This window comes from Podarcis melisellensis, assembly GCF_964234715.1.
Source record: "Podarcis melisellensis genome assembly, chromosome: 1".
NCBI lineage: Eukaryota > Metazoa > Chordata > Lepidosauria > Squamata > Lacertidae > Podarcis > Podarcis melisellensis.
Genome location: NC_138528.1, coordinates 103,036,043 through 103,056,623, shown reverse-complemented (window position 1 = coordinate 103,056,623; position 20,581 = coordinate 103,036,043). Strand labels below are relative to the sequence as shown.

Genomic DNA, 20,581 nt, shown 5'->3' with positions numbered 1-20,581 from the left:
CAGTACCTATCTATCTACTTGCACTTTGATGTGCTTTCGAACTGCTAGGTTGGCAGGAGCAGGGACCGAGCAATGGGAGCTCACCCCTTTGCGGGGATTCGAACTGCTGACATTCTGATCGGCAAGTCCTAGGCTCTGTGGTTTAACCCACAGTGCCACCCACGTCCCTTGAAGTCTGCAATAGCATTCAGGAAGACCTCCAGGAAAGTCTGCTACTTCTTTTCATGCTCCATCTTGAGGTAGATCCCAGTGCAGTTTTTATTCCAAGACAGCCCGATGGAAGATTTCTGAAGCCTTAGAACATCTGCAAACTCAAAGCATCACAGGAATGCAGGATACAAATGCAATACTAAGGAGGGAAATGGGATAGGCTATCCTTTGTTGGGTGTGCACTTGTCACTGAGCGAAAAATGATTAATGAAACAGGAATAATCAGGATAAACCTATAGAAAAGGGTGGGGGGTGAATAATAGTTATTAGGTGACTACTGCATTTTGAACATGCCCTCTTCTGATGTGTGTGTGTGTAGGTTTCATTTTGGTTTGCAAGTAGCTCAGCCTGAGCAGTACTATGTTCACTGGTAATAACCACAGGATATCAACATAGGAAAATGTGTGTACTGTTATTTTTATTTCAGCAGACAGTTTTTGTGGGGGTGTGTGTGTTGAAAACCCATGTATTTCTATAGAGTTGCCAAACTTCTGTGCATTTATATAGGTGAACTTTTCCCTCCCTCCTTCCTTTTTAAGGTGAAAGTGCTAGGGTGGGAACAGCACCTGGCTGTTAATCTTGGAAAATTCAACACTAGTTGTGCATTTTCTTGTCATGCAGCTAAGAACAACTGTGAAATAGACATGCTGTTCCCTGCAACCTCTGTAGCACCTTGGGAGAAGTGCTTTCACGGTAGATGTGAAAATGATCATTGAGTTTAAAGCCCCTTTGGCAATTTCACCTTTGCAGACTCTAACCCCCCCCCTCCCCGTCACTGCATGTTCATTGACAAAACATTTTCTTGCCAACCTAGCAGTTCGAAAGCACGTCAAAGTGCAAGTAGATAAATAGGTACCGCTCTGGCGGGAAGATGAACGGCGTTTCTTTGAGCTGCTCTGGTTCGCCAGAAGCAGCTTAGTCATGACCCAGAAGCTGTACGCTGGCTCCCTCGGCCAATAAAGCAAGATAAGCGCCGCAACCCCAAAGTTGGTCATGACTGGACCTAACGGTCGGGGGTCCCTTTAACTTTACTATGGAGACTTCAGGCTACATCTACAGATACTGGGATGAAGAACCACAGAACTTTTGGAAATATAAATTCCACTAGTTTCCATTCAAAGGTAGAATTCTAGGTTAAGAAGATTGCTGTTAGAAATATTTTGTTTCTGAACCATTTGCATAAAAAGCGACAAAGTGATAGCAGGCCTAAGCATGCTTACTTAGCAGGCCTAAGCATGCTTACAAGTCCCAGTAATTCAATGTTACTCTAGCCTTGCCATTGTAGCCAGAATGTTTCATTTCATGGGGCATACAAAAACTGAAATGTAGCATCCTGGTTTCAGACACCAAGGCAATGTGAAGTCTCTCCTCTATCCAGGCACTGTTACCATGCTTGGTCCTCTGTTATTCTTGTATCAGTAGCCTTCTTGTGAAACTTTGCAAATTGAAACTGTCATCATATGAAGGAGGGCACTGATGGAAATGATGGATCATGTCCACCTCCCTCCCTCTCCTGGAGGTAGACTATGGCTGTTAAAGGCTTCAAACTCAAATCCATCGTGCTTCACTAGATCTCATCCAGTAAACCTCACACTCTAGGCTCCAGGGTATGTTTCTGAAGGCACACAAAGCCACTATCCTGCTGAGCCTAAACAGGCCTGGTCAGTACCTGGTTTGGTCACTACCTCTGGTCCACTGTGGGTTCCATGGTGGAAGAATGCAATGAAATTAAAAATGAGTAAGTCATAAGCTGTCAAACAAACATGAAATATATGTTAGCCTGGTATAACAGGCTCTTAAAGCCTATAGCACACATACCCTTAAATATTCGCTCGAATGAGCAACCCCTAGAGCCAACCCAAATCATTTAGCTGCCTGTGGTTGTGCGGCAAATCATGTACTTCTCCCCAAGTCAAGGTGCACAGTATCCAAGGCCAATCAAGCTTTTTAGCAGTTGAGGCAGAACAGCCCACAAATCCCTCTTCCTCCAACCATCTGCAGACTTTTCTTGACACCCTGAAGCAGCAACCTCACTCTGCTCTGGCAAATCCCTCCACCCCTTGGCAGCTTAAGAGCCACAAATCAAACCTATGGCACCCACCATACAATCAACACAGATAAACTATATTTTCTTGGAAGTCTTAAGCTGAAAGTGTGTGTTGAACAAAACAGCGCATGACACATCATTCTTATTTCCAGGGTAGCAGTTTCTGTTCTGACTCCTTGCATGACTCTCCTCCAAGACCAGATATATAATATTCTGTTTTATCATTATGCTACATTTCCTCAAGACTAATGATAGACTCAATATTCATTTTCAAACCCAGATTTGCTGTCTAGCACTCATAGAATGCTTTGATCTTGGCACCTGCCTATGGCAAAGAAATCTATTCTTAAAAAGAAATCCAGTCAAAATGAAAGGTTTTTTTATAGGGGAAAAATAAGGTAGTAAAGAAACAGTAGTAAAATCAGAATTCTACAACAATATCTAAGCAACACACGTCAGCATGTGTCTGCTTTACAATTGATTTTCAGAAAAAAGTATTTCAAGCTTTATTTCTTTTGTGAAACAATGAATCAGTATAAGATCCAAGTAGTTTGATGAAAAGAGTTTCCCAGTTTCCCGCAGTCTGAATGTTGCATCCCTCGAGCTATTGCTAGTAGGTGAAACTTTATATTCAGCCAAATATTGTTTCAGATCATTGATTTTTACACAAATTTCTTGCTGTGTATCATATTCCCAGAGGCTCACTTAGAACAATCTATGCCACCTACCATGACTTTGAAGTACCTCTATCATCTACCATGACTTTGAAACACCAAACTTATTTTCTGTTCTAACTCTTCTATAACTGTGGGCACGAAAGTGGTCTTGAAGATGTTACAGAAATTTTGGCTTTTCATCGGTGAGGGGAAAGGGAGACAGATACCCTGAACTTATGCATGCTTGCTTTGAAATAAAAAGAAAGAAGGAAGTCTCACCACATTCAGAGAGACTCTACAGAATTGCAGTTTAGAGAGATTTCTGCACACTTGCTCAGGGGTGAATCCTACTGGAGCTGACTCTGAAGGAAGAATACTCAGTACTGCAATCAGTTTCAACCAAGCGTACATAGAATCTTTCTGCAATCCCAAACACACTTACTTAGCTCCATTGGGATTTGGGTCTATGTGTGGAATATATATACAAGCCATCTAGGCTTTGCACAAGAGTTAAGTGCATGCAAGATTCACAAAACATGTTAGAAACGTACAGAAACGTAAAGGCAATGATGTTCTTGGTTAAGATTTTGCATCCCTCACAGATGCCTTTACTACATACTTCCCCCCCTCCCCCAAATGGGGTTGTATTGGAGACAGTGCCCCTTATTTTGAAGCCAAGGAGCAACTGCACACAAAATATTTAAAGGGCAATGGGAGAATATTAAGGCAAACCAAGTGATTCATTTTTATAAATGAAAAGTCTGGTAGTTCAAGCATCTCTGTGTGTGGAAGAACATCTAATCTGAGTATTCTGCACCGGATCTCATACCAACAAAGGCCAATAATGGTTCTCCATTAATGTGGGAGAAGGCACTTTAGGCATACTTCATAGCTCCTCTTGCACACATCCCAAGGCTGAACCCCTCCATTAAAAGGCTCACCCTTCATATTATATGCCAGCCGAGCCCTTAGTTCTGAACATTTTCTAACTCTCTGTATCTATCTCCTTGCTCATCGTTAAACATGAGTGGCGATCTGAACCGGTCGTGAAGAGAAGCATCCTTTTAGAGTCGCAAAACCCCTTCACACCAACAATCACTCAGGAATGAAGTGGGAGGGAGAGACAGAGAGGCATCACGAATCAAGCTGTCCTTTATCTTCCCCAGCCACGCACCTCATCTCGAGCCCATGACCTGCAGCTAAGAAGCACAGGGCGGGCAGCGCACAGAGCTCTCCTTGAGAAAGCATCACCAGGCAGCGAAAGGAGGCGAATCAAGGAAGGCGCCTCGATCCCGGGTCACCTTTGGCACTGCACCGTACCCAGAATCACACCGCTGCCTGCGCCTCATCTCTCACCCGCGCGCGCCCCGAGTCCCACGGAAGGCGCACTGCACCCTCGGCTGTGTCTGAGAAGAGAGACGTCCCGATCCCCCCCGTGTCACCAAGAAGCAGCCAAACGGGCCGAGCACAACGGGCAGCCTGAGCTACGGAAGCTCTCCGTCGAAGGAGAGGAGCCAGCGACCACGCTATGACTACTACTATTATTATCACCACAACCACCCATTCTATTATTATTATTTCCGACTGGAAGACGAGCGCGCCCTCCTCGCCCTCATCTCACCAAACACGGCCAGTTCTCCACGCCGAACACGGCTCCACGCTGCGGCGAAATGTGGAAGGCTCTCTCTCGCGCGCGCACACCCGTTGCTCGAGAAAGAGGAGGGAAAGTTCGGGCCGCTCGCTCGCCTGCCTGGCAGCCTCTGCAAACAAGCCCCGGAGCTGGAGCTCCGCCGCGCGCTCTCTCCAGAAAAGAAGCCGCCGCCAGACGAGCGAGCAGAAGCGCTGCCCGAAGTTGCGAGCGTCGCCGTCTCCCGCGCGGCACCCCTGCCGCCCCAAACACACACACACACACACACACACACACACACACGTACACGCACGCCCCTGGCTAAGGAGCTGCCCCAGCGCCTCAGTCGCCCTCCCCTTCGGCTTTCGCTGCGGCTCACCTGCGAAGAGACAGCTCGCCTCGCCGCGCTGTTCCTCTGAGGAAAGACTTGAAGCGGCAGGACTTGGGGTGTGTGGGGGTTCTCCCTTCTCGCCCCCCTCAAAAATAAAAACTGCCCCACCACCCCCAAATTCGAAAGGTCACGCTCGCCCGGGGAAAGCCCCTCGCGCTGCTCCCCCCGCGGCCACAGGAGGCTCCTTCATCTCGCAGAAGATGCCCGCTTCGCCTCCGAGTCCGGGGCGGAGGGAGAGCTCCCTCTCAGCACCTGGCCATCTCCCGGCGCCGCTGGGTACTAGTACCAGTAATAATAACAATAAGCAGCGGCCGCGATAAAAGCGGCTAGGTCACGCCCCCCCTCGTCCCGGCTCCTCCTATAGGAGCCGCCGGGAGGCTCGGCTCGCGCACGGTGGTAGCCTTTACGTAACCTCTCCTCCTCCTCCTCCTCCTCCTCACCCACAGAAGAAGAGAAAGGAGAGGGAGAGCGGAGCCGGCCAATGGGAGCGCGTGGCAGAGGCTTTGGCCCCGCCTCCCGAGCCTCCTTCCATCGCCGAGCAAAGCCTGGAGAGCTTTCTTCTTCCTCCGGCCGCTAGGTCTGTTTACGTAACCAGCCCGCCCTTCTGCATCTCCCTTGAGCCGCCTTCACGCAGCCGTCCAAGCGCTTCCCCAGAGGCAGAAGCTCAAAGCAAAATAAAGGGTTGGGGTGGGATTCCCGCGATGACTGGACCCCTGAGTCCGCTAATGCCGCTATTCTGGTGCGCGGACTTGACGTGCTTTTTCATCGGCATGGGAATCATCAGTAGGATTGCTACGCGATGCATGGACCTAGGAAGTGCTTTATTTTTAAGGGATGGCAATGGGGAGGGGAATCACCTCTCCAATGTTTTTCTAAAGGCATCTTCCTGGGTGGCCATTGGTTATGGCTGGGTAACCAAGGAAGCAGAGAGTAGAAATAAATGGACAGTTCTCACAGTGGGAGGTATGGAAGAAGTCGACTCCCCACATGATTTGTATTGGGATCTGTGCTTTTTAAACTTGCCCATAAATGACCTGGAGTTAAAGGTGAGGACTGAGGAGACCCAGTATATGGCAATACATGTTCCAGCGTGGTCGAAACCAAAAGCTATTGCAAGGAGCTCCAGATGGATCTCTCCAAAGTTAAATATGGGTGTTAAAACAGCAAATGTGGTTCAGTGTGAGCAAGTGTAGACACTGCAACCTTACTTCACATATATTATGGGGTGTGAGCTGGTTGGTGGAGGCTGGCTAGAAAGGGGATTTGGGGGTCATTCTGAATGACTGAATGTCAACTAGGGACGGAGAAAGAATTCGGTCTTTTGATACAGAGGGATGCCAACAACAGGTGCCTTGTTAGAACAGGAATTCCTCCTGCTCTCATATAGAAGAGAAAACATTCCTTCACCGAAGAAAACTGCTGTGGACTTTGGCCATCATCTAAAAAAATAAAAAAATAAAAACCAACAACCAGCCAATTTCAGAGTGGTTGTTTTCATACAAATTTAATCCATTCTTTGTTTCGATTAAAATTGATATGACTGGTTGCCAATCTTTTGTTAATGCGATGACAGCCTTAATACAGCACCACCACCCCAACGGTGCCTTCCAGATACCAGGGGGACTGCAACTCCCATCTTCCCTTACTGTTGCCCATGCTGGCTGGGGCTGCTGGGAATCGGAGTCCAACAACTTCTGGATGGCACCTAGTTGGGAAAGTTTCTTTTTTAGGACAAGAAGACATTCCTCATCCACACGGCACACAGATAAAAGGGAGAGAAAAGATATGGAGATACTGAGCCACTGTGTGTTGGAGAAGGAATTGGGGTGAGAAAGGAAGAGTATGTTCAAATGCCATGTCACATAGTATTAGAGTGGACTCATGGGTATATCCCAGTATAATTATGGGTCTTTCTTTAAAGCAGCATGGGCTTTTTACCCACATAAAATAAAAGATAATCAAAGATACAATAGCAAAATAAATTGCTATTCGTTTAAATTGTAATATATAACCTTCTAGAATTGCATTCTAGGACGATGTTCAGACGATGAGCTCTAACCTGATTTTCTTTCCTGTGCGTGGTTATTAATTGGAGGCATCCACAAGGTCAAATGCACTTGAATAAAAATTAAAAACATAAACAACTCTTTAATTTCTAAAAAAAGAAAGTTGGGGAGGGGCAATCACTTCTATATCCCTTCAACTGTGGTTGTCATGTCAGCAGAGTTAAAGCAAAAAGAGTTATTATTTCAATTACTCTAGTATTTGCTGAAAATACCACATTCTGTTTATTCATTTTATTACGATTTTGACTGCAGAGCTTCAGGTAATCCAGGCTTTGATATCAATTATAAAGCTCACAACTTGTAGTTTTTACATTTAAAAACCAAAGCTGCTTGTTAATTTTGCATGGCACAATGATTTTCTTGACAGATAACAACCTAAGACTATGATGAGGAATACATTCTTATTTTAAAAGTCTTTGATAATTTGAGATTCTCTCTCTCTCTTTCTCTCTCTCTCTCTCTCTCTCACACACACACACGAAGGTTGAAGTAACCTTGCATTCACATATTTTAATGAAATGTATTCCCTTTGTGTCCCTCACACAAATCTTAGTACCTTTTTAAAAAGCTAGACAAGACACTCAGTCCACTGTTCTAATATTGTGGCTGCGTGCAATGATAAACTACGTATTTTTGGCAGTAGTCCAGCTCTTTCAAGACTTTAAATTTATCAGGACTCTTAGAGAATACTGTCTAGTTCATGTGATTTATCACAATATAATATCTGAGCTATTTTCTTGGGTACTTCAGCACTGGATGTCTCACCTTTATTGCCTCTGGAGAGTAAATTCAGAGTACAAGGAAGAAATAAAGAAAGAAAGAAAGAAAGAAAGAAAGAAAGAAAGAAAGAAAGAAAGAAAGAAAGAAAGTTCCTGTGTATATCAGTCTTATGGATGGTGGCAAACAGATTGAGATTGAATCCTGACAAGACAGAAGTACTGTTGCTGGGGGACAGGAGGTGGGCAGGTGTGGAGGATTCCCTGGTCCTGAATGGGGTAACTGTGCCCCTGAAGGACCAGGTGCGCAGCCTGGGAGTCATTTTGGACTCACAGCTGTCCATGGAGGCACAGGTTAAATCCGTGTCCAGGGCAGCTGTGTACCAGCTCCATCTGGTACGCAGGCTGAGACCCTATCTGCCTGCGGACTGCCTCGCCAGAGTGGTGCATGCTCTGGTTATCTCCCGCTTGGACTACTGCAATGCACTCTACGTGGGGCTACCTTTGAAGGTGACCCGGAAACTACAACTAATCCAGAATGCAGCAGCCAGACTGGTGACTGGGAGCGGTCGCCGAGACCATATAACACTGGTCTTGAAAGACCTACATTGAATCCCAGTATGTTTCCGAGCACAATTCAAAGTGTTGGTGCTGACTTTAAAGCCCTAAACGGCCTCGGTCCAGTATACCTGAAGGAGCGTCTCCACCCCCATCGTTCTACCCGGACACTGAGGTCCAGCACCGAGGGCCTTCTGGCAGTTCCCTCACTGCAAGAAGCCACTGCAAGAAGCCACGTTACAGGGAACCAGGCAGAGGGCCTTCTCGGTAGTGGCGCCTGCCCTGTCGAACGCCCTCCCACCAGATGTCAAAGAGAACAACAACTACCAGACTTTTAGAAGACATCTGAAGGCAGCCCTGTTTAGGGAAGCTTTTAATGTTTGATGTATCACAGTATTTTAATATTCTTTTGGAAGCCACCCCAGCCAGATGGGCGGGGTATAAATAAATTATTATTATTATTATTATTATTATTATTATTATTATTATTATTATTATCATCATCATCATCATCATCATCATTTTTCTGTTTTAGAAATGCTCACTCTGCTTCTTTGCCAGAGATTGCTTTCTTCTTCTTAGTACTGTCGTTGAGAGGAGGATTAGTACGGTGGTACCTCGGGTTACAAACGCTTCGGGTTACAAACTCCGCTAACCTGGAAGTAGTACCTTGGGTTAAGAACTTTACTTCAGGATGAGAACAGAAATTTGCTCCGGCTGTGCAGTGCAGTGGGAAGCCCCATTAGCTAAAGTGGTACCTCAGGTTAAGAACAGTTTCAGGTTAAGAACGGACCTCCAGAACGAATTAAGTTCTTAACCAGAGGTACCACAGTACAGCTCAAGTCACCCACTGCCCAATGCATGCATGCAGTTGGAGTCCAAAAACACCTAGAGCAGCACAACATTTCCTTATGAAATGACCCTTGTATCCCAGGGTTGGACAATTTCACCCTAAAGTGCCAACCATCCATTGGTCCTTTTAGTTCTAATGGCCCTGCTGACTCTGTAAGTTTTCATGGCGCTCATGTGGTGTCAAACTTCCACTGGGAAAGTGAGGAAGCTGTAGAGACTTTCCTCAGGTTCATCTTCTGACTCTCATCAGGCTGGATGTGGTGGAAAGTGTAGTGCCCTATTCTGTGTAGAAGCTGGAGGCTGCTGTTCTGTGTGATACTGAAAATAAATTCAAAGGCATGCCCATTACAACTATATAACAGAAGGGCTCAATTCCTTCAGAGTTGGGAAATTAAAAAAACACATATACAACTGTGATGGCAAAGTTTGATAGTCAACCATTTTCCTTATATGCCATATATACACCGCTTTAAGCAGCTGTGGCTTCCCTCATAGAATCCTGGGAGCTGTAGTTTGTTAGGTGTCAGGTGGCAGAGGAACCAACCCCGATGTCAGGTTGCCAGGAATGGACAAGACAATGAAAAGCCCTTACCATCTGCTATTTATTCAATATTCACAGAGAGAGGCTTCAGAATGCAGGCTGTTGGAACAATGACATTGTCCCAAGTGAGTCTCCACCCCCTCTGTCTCTCCCACCTTCTCATGCTTGATGGCTATGGGTGCTGAGAAGTGTCCTCTGCCTTTGAGCTCTTTGCTCTCTTACTTTCAATGCTTGCCGGGTTCTGGGAGAGGGAGGGTCTGGAATGCTTTCTAAAGACCAGTGGCGTAGCGTGGGGGGTGCACGGGGGGCCGGCTGCACCGGGTGCAACATCTGGGGGTTAGGGTTAGGGGGCGCAAATCCACGGGTTAAGGGGCGCAAATCCACGGGTTAGGGGGCGCAAATTACTTGCCTTACCCCAGGTGCTGACAACCCACGCTACGCCACTGCTAAAGACACTGTGTCAGTCAGCTGTTGTCCCCCGGTGCTTCCTCCTCCTCCTCCTCCTCCTTTCCCATTATTTCCCAGCTTTTCCCTTCATCTGCCTCTGAGCTGTGACCTCCCTCAAACCCCTGTTGTAATTCTGAACTGTCTTCTTCTTCTCTGGAAGGGTCAGGCTTTGGAGGCGGTCTCCACCATTCCTCCTCTACCCAGTACCTGACATCAAGCTGGGCTGAGAGCGGTTAGGAGATCCCTATTCCTCTCCGAAGCTACAAACATGAGTTTGACCAAACTGTGTTAGGCAGTGGAAGACAGGAGTGCCTGGTGTGCTCTGGTCCATGGGGTCACGAAGAGTCGGACATGACTAAACGACTAAACAACAATTCCTCTCCCAATTTCTGAAGTGGATTAACAATCAATCCTTCTCTGAGAATTCTGAGAATTGTAGCTGTATTGGGCGGGTAGGGGGTTGGAGCCTTCAACAACTCTCAACCCCCTCAGCAACCTCCACACCCCAGGCTTCTTTGGCAGACGCCATGACTGTTGAAAGTGGTATGAAACTGCTTTAAACGGATAGTGCAGATGAGGCCTCTGGAGCAATTCCACTATTATTGTAAAAAGAAAAAGAAAACCCCCCCACCTCATATGCATATTTATTAAGCATTCATTATGTCCCAAGACAGATTGGCTGGTATTCAAAAGAAGCCACCTTTGGTATTAACAGGAAGCTAATTTACTTATCACCATATTTCTTCATGTTCAATCAAACTTTCTCCTCCCGAGTAAAAGATTTATTGCCTATTTCTTCCCAATGTGCATTTTCATTTGTATAACTGACAGGTTCAGTGGCTGAAAAGGAGCATGTGAGTTTTCTTCCAATCAAGGCACCCATCTTGGTGACATTTATTACAAGTTTATTACTTTCATACTCATCTCAGCAAAGCTCTGTCAGTCTTTGTAGGAGTGTCTAAAACATAGCTTTGTGCTACCTGTGACTTCTCATTAATTTTATTCTGGCTTCTCATTTAGAGCTGTTCTTTTTTTTAAAAAAAACACAATCCAGGGAACATAAAATCATACACCAATTAAAGGCGGGGAACTAATTTAACAGTGGGGGAAGGAGGCAGCCTAGGATTTTTTCCACAGCCAGACTGCAGAGAAAAATAAATTACACAAATAACCATAGAATAGTAAGAAAAATCATGTTCTGTAGAAATGCGGCTTATTTCAAATTCTGAAGTGAAAGGCAGAATGCCCATTTCATCCATTTTAACTCAGCAGAGTTAACTCAATGGCTTCCTAAATGTTCTTATTAATAATACTGAATTCAGTGGCTTTGTAAATGTTCCTTTTAATATTAAGTTCACTGGAGGTTTACTCCCAAGTGAGTTTGCGTAGGAACACCCTGTGAGGTATATGCCACACTACAGACCTTCCACAGCCAAAGGATTAATGGAGCAGAATGCTTGGATCCTGAAAAAATTCAAGAAGCAACATAAAACCGCCCCCCCCCCGCCCCTTTGCAAACTGGTGCAGAAAAAGAGACTAATTCTGAATGCTTTTGAAAGCAAACACTTTCTGAACTCAGGAACAAAGCGTAGATGCTTATAGCTAATGTGATGCCAACTTCACCCAACAGGAACTGATGAGAATAAATGCCAGTGGGTTCTGGAAAATATAGATATATGGATGCAACAAACAACAGAAGAGCATATTGAAAATAAAATAATTTGGAAATTGTCTTCTAAAAATGACAGATGGGACACACAGAAGAGATTAAGCTTAAGTCTATTTTCATTCTAGCCATGTAGACATAACGCTCCAGAGCATATGAATAGTAGAAGAAGAAAAAATATGGATCGCAGCTAATTATAAAAGATAAAAATTACTCTAAGATGAAGATAGAAATCTCTCAAGTGCTCTTCCACTGAGTCATAATCTTAGCAAATCAGGAGTGAAATAAAAGGCCATCTTTAAAAGTCAGTCATGAATATAACATCATGAATCAAATTGTCAGTGGAAGAAGTGATTTCCTTCTTAAGATCAATACATTTTCCAAATCATAACCATTTACATGATACGTTATAAGGAAATTGGAACCACAATCCTCCTAATGGAGCTTCCCTAATTGGGTGGCAGGTGGTAATCTAAGAATCAGCAGAAAGGAAATTTAAATTCACAGGTCCTAGAAAGGTGGTTTTTTAAAACAAAACCGAGATACTGTATGCTAATACAATACAATAACCATCCCAAAATGAAGTCAAAGAAGGAAATGTATGGAAACAATCCATAAACTCATGTGAGATGTCCTTAGTTTTTTTTTGGGGGGGGACCCTCAAGGGACAATGATTTCAGAAGAAGAAGAAGAAGAAAACAGTACACACTATTTTCTTAATTATCTTGTGCCCTATTGTGAATCATTTATCCCCCAAATTAGATTGGAAACTTAAATAGAGAGACTTCTCAACTGAGAAGCATTTCATATTGTTTGGAGAGGCAACAGCAGCTTCATTATGCCATGTCATTAAGAAAAAAACATCCTAAGCCTCACTTCTCTCCAATATATTGTCAGAGAGCTTGTAGCAAATTATGCACAGCTGGGTGGACAAGTGGCAGCATTGGTGGACGTGACTTAAATAAACACAGCTGCAATAGGTACATGGCATATATGCTGTGTGTGTGTGTGTGTTCATTTGTTTGTTCATCTTCATGCTCACACGGGTTGGATGTGCAGCTGTGGAAGTGAAGACAGATAATGAAAAAGCTGTATTTGGACAGCATTAGTTGAAATGAATAGTTTTCTGCAGTGACTGTGCTGTGGTTGTTCTGACCACACAGATGCAATGGGGGACAGCAGGGGGAAAAGGACGTTGCCATCTTGATAGATCCTTATTTAGACACGACAGCTAATGGAGCCTTCATGCCTATGGGGCAAACAGACCTTGAGAAACTACCAGATGCTGTGGTCCAGGGTAAACAAGGCCATCGTATTAGTCTTCTGCTAGGAAGTTCCCAGAAACATAGGAGAAGTTAGGGCAGGGGTGGGGAAGCCCTGTGGCCCTTCAGATGTTGATGGACTATAGCTCACATCATTCCCAATCACCAACCATGCTGGCTGAGGTTGTCCAACATCTGGACAGGGGCATAGCATGGTGGGCTGAAAGGGTGATGGCCCCAGCACGTTTTTCGGGGGGGGGGCACCGCAAATGTGGCTCCTCACAGTGGTGGAGCTCCATGCTCTGGCACTGGGGGGCGGAGAGCAGATGGGGCGGGGCTGGCATGCGTCCTGGGGGCGGAGCATCCAGCATGGGCAGGGGGGCAGCCGCGATGGCACCCCACCGGGATTGTGATGCCGGGGGCGGTGTACTCCCCCCGTACTCCTCTTCCTCTGTCAGTGGCTCCTCACACTGAACTGAGGCTGAGGTCTGATCTGAATGATTTGCTGGGCTTTGCAAGGCTGGGATCAAAGGGTGCCTGGCTGTTGCATCGTTCTCACGCCACACTGTCAGCCCCAAGCTACTTTGCAAGGCTGGGGTGATCCCCTGGCCAGGCTGCTCCCTGCATGGGTGGGCAGGCAGTGCAGTGCGGCCCCACTTAGCTCCGGGGGTGTGTGTTGTTCTGACAGCGGCAGCAGTGGGGACTGGACTGGTAAGGCAGGATCCTTTCACCCTCCATGCCCCACCACCCAGCGTGTGCATGCGCCTGCCCTGGGCACTGGCAAGCCATGCTATGCCACTGTATCTGGAAGGCCATGGGTTTCCCATCTCAGAATTAGGATAAGCTTTTCAATTGTAAGAGCAGCTTGACAAAAATTCCAGTTACCTAGGGAGGTGCCTGAAACACTGGAGAGCCACTGCCAGACAGTGTTGAAATACTGAAGGAGATTAAGTCCACTGCATGTTTCTGGGAAACCCAGTGCTAAATCGTTAGTAGACGATCTCATTCTGGGTCAGGGTTTTGTATGTAGCAGAGCAGCTCCCTCGCTGAGATCTGTCAAAAGTCAGCCCTTGACACAAGCCTGACAGTTTCTTATATTCCTAACACGTTCTGCTAGCATGCACCTAGAGACCTTGTGCAGGAGGTTGTAGAATGCCTTGCGCAAGTGGAAGTACAACTCAAGATGCCTGTTCTCTTTTCTCTCACACAAGATGCCTTCACTTAGTTAAGAAAAAAAACAAAACACCAGATGTCTTGCATGTAGAAGAGGTTTCCTGATCACAGAAGGGCCCTGCCCGATCTCAATTATGCGAATTATGTTACTGTCACCTTTGGCTGTCGAGAAAATAATTTGTTTACCAAAATAACATTATTTCTAGCAGCTTGGTGGAACAGGAATATCTTCACCTCATTTCTCATGAAAATAATATGGGATTCATTGATGGGACACGTTGTTTAAAATGAGCTCACCAGACAATTTTATAGATATTCAGTTTACCAGACATTCTAAAATGCAGTTCATCTGCGAATTTAAATCAGGGAAAGCATTCTGATTTCAATAGACTTTGATTTCTACATTTTGTTCTCTGGCCTTGTGTGATTGGAGGAGAGTCCAATCTTTTCTATGGAAATAATCTATAAACAGAGGTAGGGGCAGGCGGGCAGTCTCATTTTGGGCCTTAATCTAATCATGTAATTGCTCCCTGTGGAAATAATGGTCTTAGAATTCATTTCTTTCTTCTGCCTGACATAAATCATCCTAATTTTCTGCCCTGGTGCTTCAATCATTTCTGCTCGTGTGTGTGTGTGTTTGTAATGTTCTCATTTGTTTCCTGGCACAGAGGTGTGTGAAGAAAAAGAGGGATTACTCTCTTGCTCTTTTCCAATCGTTACAAATGAGTGGTTACCACATCTTCCACACTCCCCAAATAAGGTGAATGACAGCTGGTTGGTCTGGGTGCCAAGATTAAATAAAGATGCACATGTATCAGACCCTCCAAGCATCCCTATTTTCTAGGGACAATCCCGGACTTACAGAAGCTTTCCTGGTTTGAGATTTGACCCCAGAATGTCCTGCTTTTCTTTAGGATGTCCCTATTTTTCACAGAGAAATGTTGGAGGGTATCCTGCATGAGAGATGACAATATGCCCCATACCAAATTGCTCATCAGTGATCTGATTTAATACTTGCTGCACACACACACACACACACACACACACACGGAAGCTTTGTCCTTGGCATGTCCTTGGCATGTCCTTGGCATGTCCTTGGCATGGCTCCCAAATGTACACAGTAAAACTTTTATCTGATCTTCATAGTTGGCTGGTCCTAGCACTTTATTGTGGAGAGCATCTTCTACTAAAAAGTAAGCTGGGGCAGTGGCGGTGGTGGGGACTGCCTGAGATGCAGGCATTCCCTGCCTAATTCTGAGCAAGGGGTCCTTCTTCATAGAGAAGCACCGAGAGTCAGGTCACCCACAGGATGCCTGAGCTGCCACTGTTGGCTATGGCATTGGCAAGGTATTATTGCAAGCTAGTGTGATACTCAATTTGCTTTGAAGTCTTGCAATAACTTTCAGCAGTGATTTGACCCACAAAGCATTGCAAAGAAGGACTCCTTCCTCAGAAGCAGGCAGTGGGCAGACACCATGGCAGATTGGTAGTGCGGAGGAAGAGAAAGTGGAAGGTGGGATGGGGAGAGTGTTATGTATTCAGTGGTCTGTTTGCCTGAGCTTGAGTCTGGACTAGGGATTCTGAGCTCCTGTGTTCTGATTCAATACATTCTATCCAATCACAGAACATTTCAGGATGTGGGCCTCTGCCATTGGCCCTTCAAATCTTAGTCATGATTCGCAGCTTGGAAGTTTAGACAGCCAATCACATTGGGAGTGGGAGTGGCCCAGGCCTTCAGAAATATATATAAGCAGTTGTTTTGCCCCTGTTGTCCAGTTCTGTTAGTTCAATAAAGGTTCTTGCTCTTATCACTGTTCTTGCCTTGTGGGAACCCACCTACACTTCAGAGAGAGAGAGTGATCTGTGACTGGTCTCGGGCAGTGCATTGTCTGGCACCAACCTTTGCTCACTGAGAAGTTGCTCCACCTTCCTTAACATTTTATTTGTCCTTTTCTGCACCTTTTCCAGATCCGGAATAACGTTTTTGAGCTGCAGTGAGCAGAAATGGATACAGTATTCCAACTGTTGTCACTACAGATTTCTATACTCTTGACTAGACGCATTGTGTTTTGGGCAGGTTTGTATTTGATTCCTTTCCTAATGATCCCCAACACATTTTTCACAACAACCACACACTGGGTCGATATTTTCACTGAGCTCTCCACCACAGCCACCCCTTCTCATAACCACCAGAGAGAGGAAAGGGAAAGGTTTACCTTCTCTTTCTATATATTTTCTAACCTGTAATTTTGCTCACATACCAATTAGAAGGGAGGGAACCCCCACCCCAATTGTATTAGAATGGAAGTAAATGGCCTGATATGCTTGCTATGCCAATATTCATCCGGATACATTTCACTTTAATTCCTTGCCCTAAAATGGCTAAGGGGTTTTTTATGCACTGGAGAAGAAGAAGGTTCTGGAGGAAAGCCAAGCTTAGGAGAGAGTTTAGTAAAAGTGCAATTAGAAGATTAACGTACTCATTCTAACTATTTAAAGTAGAAGAATTTCTCGAGATAAGGTAGCTGTAATTGATTCCGCCCCCCCCCCCTCCCGGATGTCAGTATGTATAAATCTTTCATTTGGTCACTAGCCATACATTAGATCACAAAAGGCAACTACCATTCCAAACAGGAATGTTATGAAATGTAACAATATACTTTTGAGTGCCACTGTAAAAAGACACTCCTTTTGTGATTCTAGATGGGCATAAAATTTACAAGATTAGCACAAGTCAATGCAGTTTCCACCAGAGTTAAATGAAACAGGCATATATTTTATGGAACCTTTCCCAGTTTTGTGGGGTAACTCACTTTGCTGAACGGTGACCAAAATGGCCTTTTAACAAAATGTTTTCATTTTGCTTTGACATTTAAATATGGGCCCTAACTTGGGATGTTAGCTTGAGTTATGAGATAAATGTCAGAGATGTGATATTTGCTCCCTTTAATGCCCATAAAGAGTAAATTGCCACTGGTGAAATATATGATGAAATTTTGGACCACAAAAGAGCAAAAATTGAAACATATGACATTAGATTACTGAGGAAGAGGTAGTGTACTATAGCTTCACTTCACATTTCTTTTAGCACTGAACCAAAACTACTTATTCTATTTTTTATTCTCCTTCCTGGGTGTTGAAAAGTGCTACCAGTTTTGGGCTATGATCCAGCATTTCTTACAACCATACCACACCCCTTCAGTAACTAGGGTTATAGCTTTGTCTAAACATTCAGACACAGAGATATGTAGTATTCTAGCTGTGTAGCAACTATGGCTATGACCTCGCCCTGCAATGCCAGTCTAAATGAGTGAGCCTACCATCCCTGCTTTGTGTGCAGGATATTACCTGTCTGTTTCTTGCAGATCACACCTTCAGATGTTGAGGGAAACCCTCCCATCTCACTAACCTGGGATGATAGGCCAATTATCTTGAAAGTAGACCAGATGCCTGTTCTAACCAGGTAGAAAGATTTGGTTCTGATACTCCCAGAAATGAGGTTAGAACAAAGGTTAACCGATTTCTGACTCCACAAATTTATTTGCTCTTAATTAAGGCCAATATATATAGGTCTGGTTTATGGCTATGTACATTTCTTGGGGGGGGGGGGAAGGCTTTTTTTGTTTTTGTTTTTTAACCATAGCATTCCTTCAGCAGTATTGGCTCTTGAAATTAGCTTCCACTAAGCTCTTAAACATTGCTTTATTGCCGTAAAATTCAATTTGGATTTCTAGTGCTGCCAGGTCCTTGAGGTCAGGCTTATTCATTCCATTTCCTTGAGCATTGCAACAGGATGGAAATAGCAATCTAAAGTGCATGTAATCGCTGTCTCTTTGGTCCTACCTATTACATGTCACTCCTTTGCACTGTCCTCCTTTGGTTGGGTAGTTGACAGAAATGAATGGCTTTGTTGCTGTACACAAGGCGAACTTAGATCTATGCATCTTGACAGCGACCCATTACAGATAATTTCAGCAGTGACCTGCTATTAGTAGCAGCTCTTAGTAGCAGAGGTACGATCCTCTGCCTGTCTCTTCAGATGTTACATTGACTTCAGTGGGACTTAATCCTAGGCAGACATTGCAGCCTCAATGCGACTATTATCTTTACCGTTTTTGCTGGTGCTTTTATTGTTGGGAGTTGGCTTTCCGTACCAACAACAACAAGAATTGTATTTATTTAGACTTGTAGTGGTAAATTATCAATCAGTTAATCAATTAGTGTCAAGAAATAGAAGTGTCAGGCTTTGGGGAACTAGATCTCTCCCACGGTGGCAGCCCAGGATCAGAGAAACGATAAAAGTTCTTACCATGCAATTTATTCAATAATTCACAGAGAATGGCGAAGGAATGCAGCCTAATAACCCTAATAATGGCATTGCTCCAAGTAAAGTCCCACCTGCCTTCGTCTCTCTTATCCTACGTCATCCCTGTGCCAGTTGGTTTGGGCTTTCTGTCTCTGAGCTTCCTGTTTGGCTACTCTGCACGCATAGTCCTGGGGGAGGGGTTGGCTCAGGAATGCTCTCCGAAGACACTGAGTCTGTCAGCTGTCTCTCCCCCAGTGTTTCTGCTTCCTCTTCCAATATTTCCCAGCTCTTCCCCTCTACATTCTCTGAACTATGTCCTTCTACAAACCACTAAATCTATACTGTCCTTGTGTTCTTGGGAAGGTTCAGGAGAGGGGGGTGGCCCCCACCATTCAGTCCAGCCCCTGACAATAAGACCAGGAGACATCCATGCTTTCCCAACCATCTTGTATGAAGAAGCCCCTGATTTCACTTTCCCTGTTTGTTCTGAACCTAATTCAGGTACCAGAGTTTAATTGGCCAACAGCAGTCTACGTTCTGGTATAGTGTAGTCATCAGAGACTGGGAGTCAGTTGATGGGAGCAAGGACTCTGAATCTGAAGGAGAAGGGCATGCAGAACCAGCTCCAGAAGCATTATTGACTATTGGTCCTGCCACTGGAATGGATGGTCATTTGTCATGGGTGATCTGGTGGAGATTCCTGCATTGCAAGGGGTTGAACCAGATGGCCCTGGAGTCCAAGGATATCTGGAGGATCACAGTGAACCACCCCTGCTGTATACAAATAGTGAACTCATTTTCTTGGCCTGGGGCGTTGTGGCCAACTCTTGCATAAAAGAGAAGAATCCTCAGGCTGGAGAACAGGAGGTATGTAGGAACACACACACCACACAGCACACCCTTGTCGTGTGGGGGTGCAGAGGCAGGGTGTGTAAGAGAGGGAGAAAGGCCCAATGTTGGTTGATTGATGCAGGCAGGGTGGAAAACCAGGAGGAGAGCAAGTGGAATGGACTCTCCCAGAAAGGTCTGGCTGGCTGGAATGCTGAAGAGGAGCAGTCCACACGGCCACACTTGGCTGCGCATCCCTGTTTGTATTATTTATTAATATATCACCACACTAGACAGTTTTATCATAGCTGCCTCTGGCTTACGTAAATTGATAAATAGGGTCAATTCAAAGCATCAGCGTTAGTGACTGACAAATATTATCAATTTGTATTGTGATAGTGATTGATGCCGTCTCTCTTGGAACAAATCGGAAATGGAGATGAATTGCTATGTTAGCATTGCAGAAATGAACTGTTGTTTATCAGAATTCCTGTATTATTAAAACAAAAACAAAAAAATCGAGCCAACGGTAAACTGTTACTATACTGATGCTTTGATTATGTATTCCTGTTTTTGCATTGCTCCTTCTTGTGTTGTGAGACACTTTTCTGTGGGTACATCAATGTAGAAAAGCTGCATACAAGTTAAAGCAATGATAACCATCCTCACAGCGGTTTTCAGGGCGCAGGCTGTAAGTGCCAATGCTTACGTAGTCAAAACAGCACCACTCAAGCACAGGAGGGATGCGCCTGCAGGTTTGTTGTTGTTTAGTCATTTAGTCGTGTCCAACTCTTCGTGACCCCATGGACCAGAGCACACCAGGCACTTGTGTCTTCCACTGCCTCCCGCAGTTTAGTCAAACTCATGCTGGTAGCTTCAAGAACACTGTCCAACCATCTCGTCCTCTGTCGTCCCCTTCTCCTTGTGCCCTCCATCTTTCCCAACATCAGGGTCTTTTCCAGGGAGTCTTCTCTTCTCATGAGGTGGCCAAAGTATTGGAGCCTCAGCTTCACGATCTGTCCTTCCAGTGAGCACTCAGGGCTGATATCCTTAAGGATGGAGAGGTTTGATCTTCTTGCAGTCCATGGGACTCTCAAGAGTCTCCTCCAGCACCAGAATTCAAAAGCATCAATTCTTCGGCGATCAGCCTTCTTTATGGTCCAGCTTTCACTTCCATACATCACTACTACCTGCAGGTTTATAGAAGTACAAAAAAAAAACTTTTAGGAAAGGAA

The 20,581-nt window shown here is 45.0% G+C and overlaps 1 protein-coding gene across 2 annotated transcripts in view; it reads right to left on the bottom strand.

Annotated features, from left to right (window-relative positions):
• Positions 1 to 5,332, bottom strand: part of GALNT13 (polypeptide N-acetylgalactosaminyltransferase 13) — a 151,306-nt gene extending 145,974 nt beyond the window's left edge. Inside the window, exon 1 of one of the 2 annotated variants that reach the window (XM_081929109.1) lies at positions 4,920 to 5,332. The gene's annotated coding sequence lies outside the window, so the exon portion shown is untranslated. Of the gene's footprint in view, positions 1 to 4,534; positions 4,646 to 4,919 lie in introns of those variants that run through there. The other variant, XM_081929110.1, reaches the window with a different exon arrangement.
• Positions 5,333 to 20,581: the final 15,249 nt, after the last annotated feature.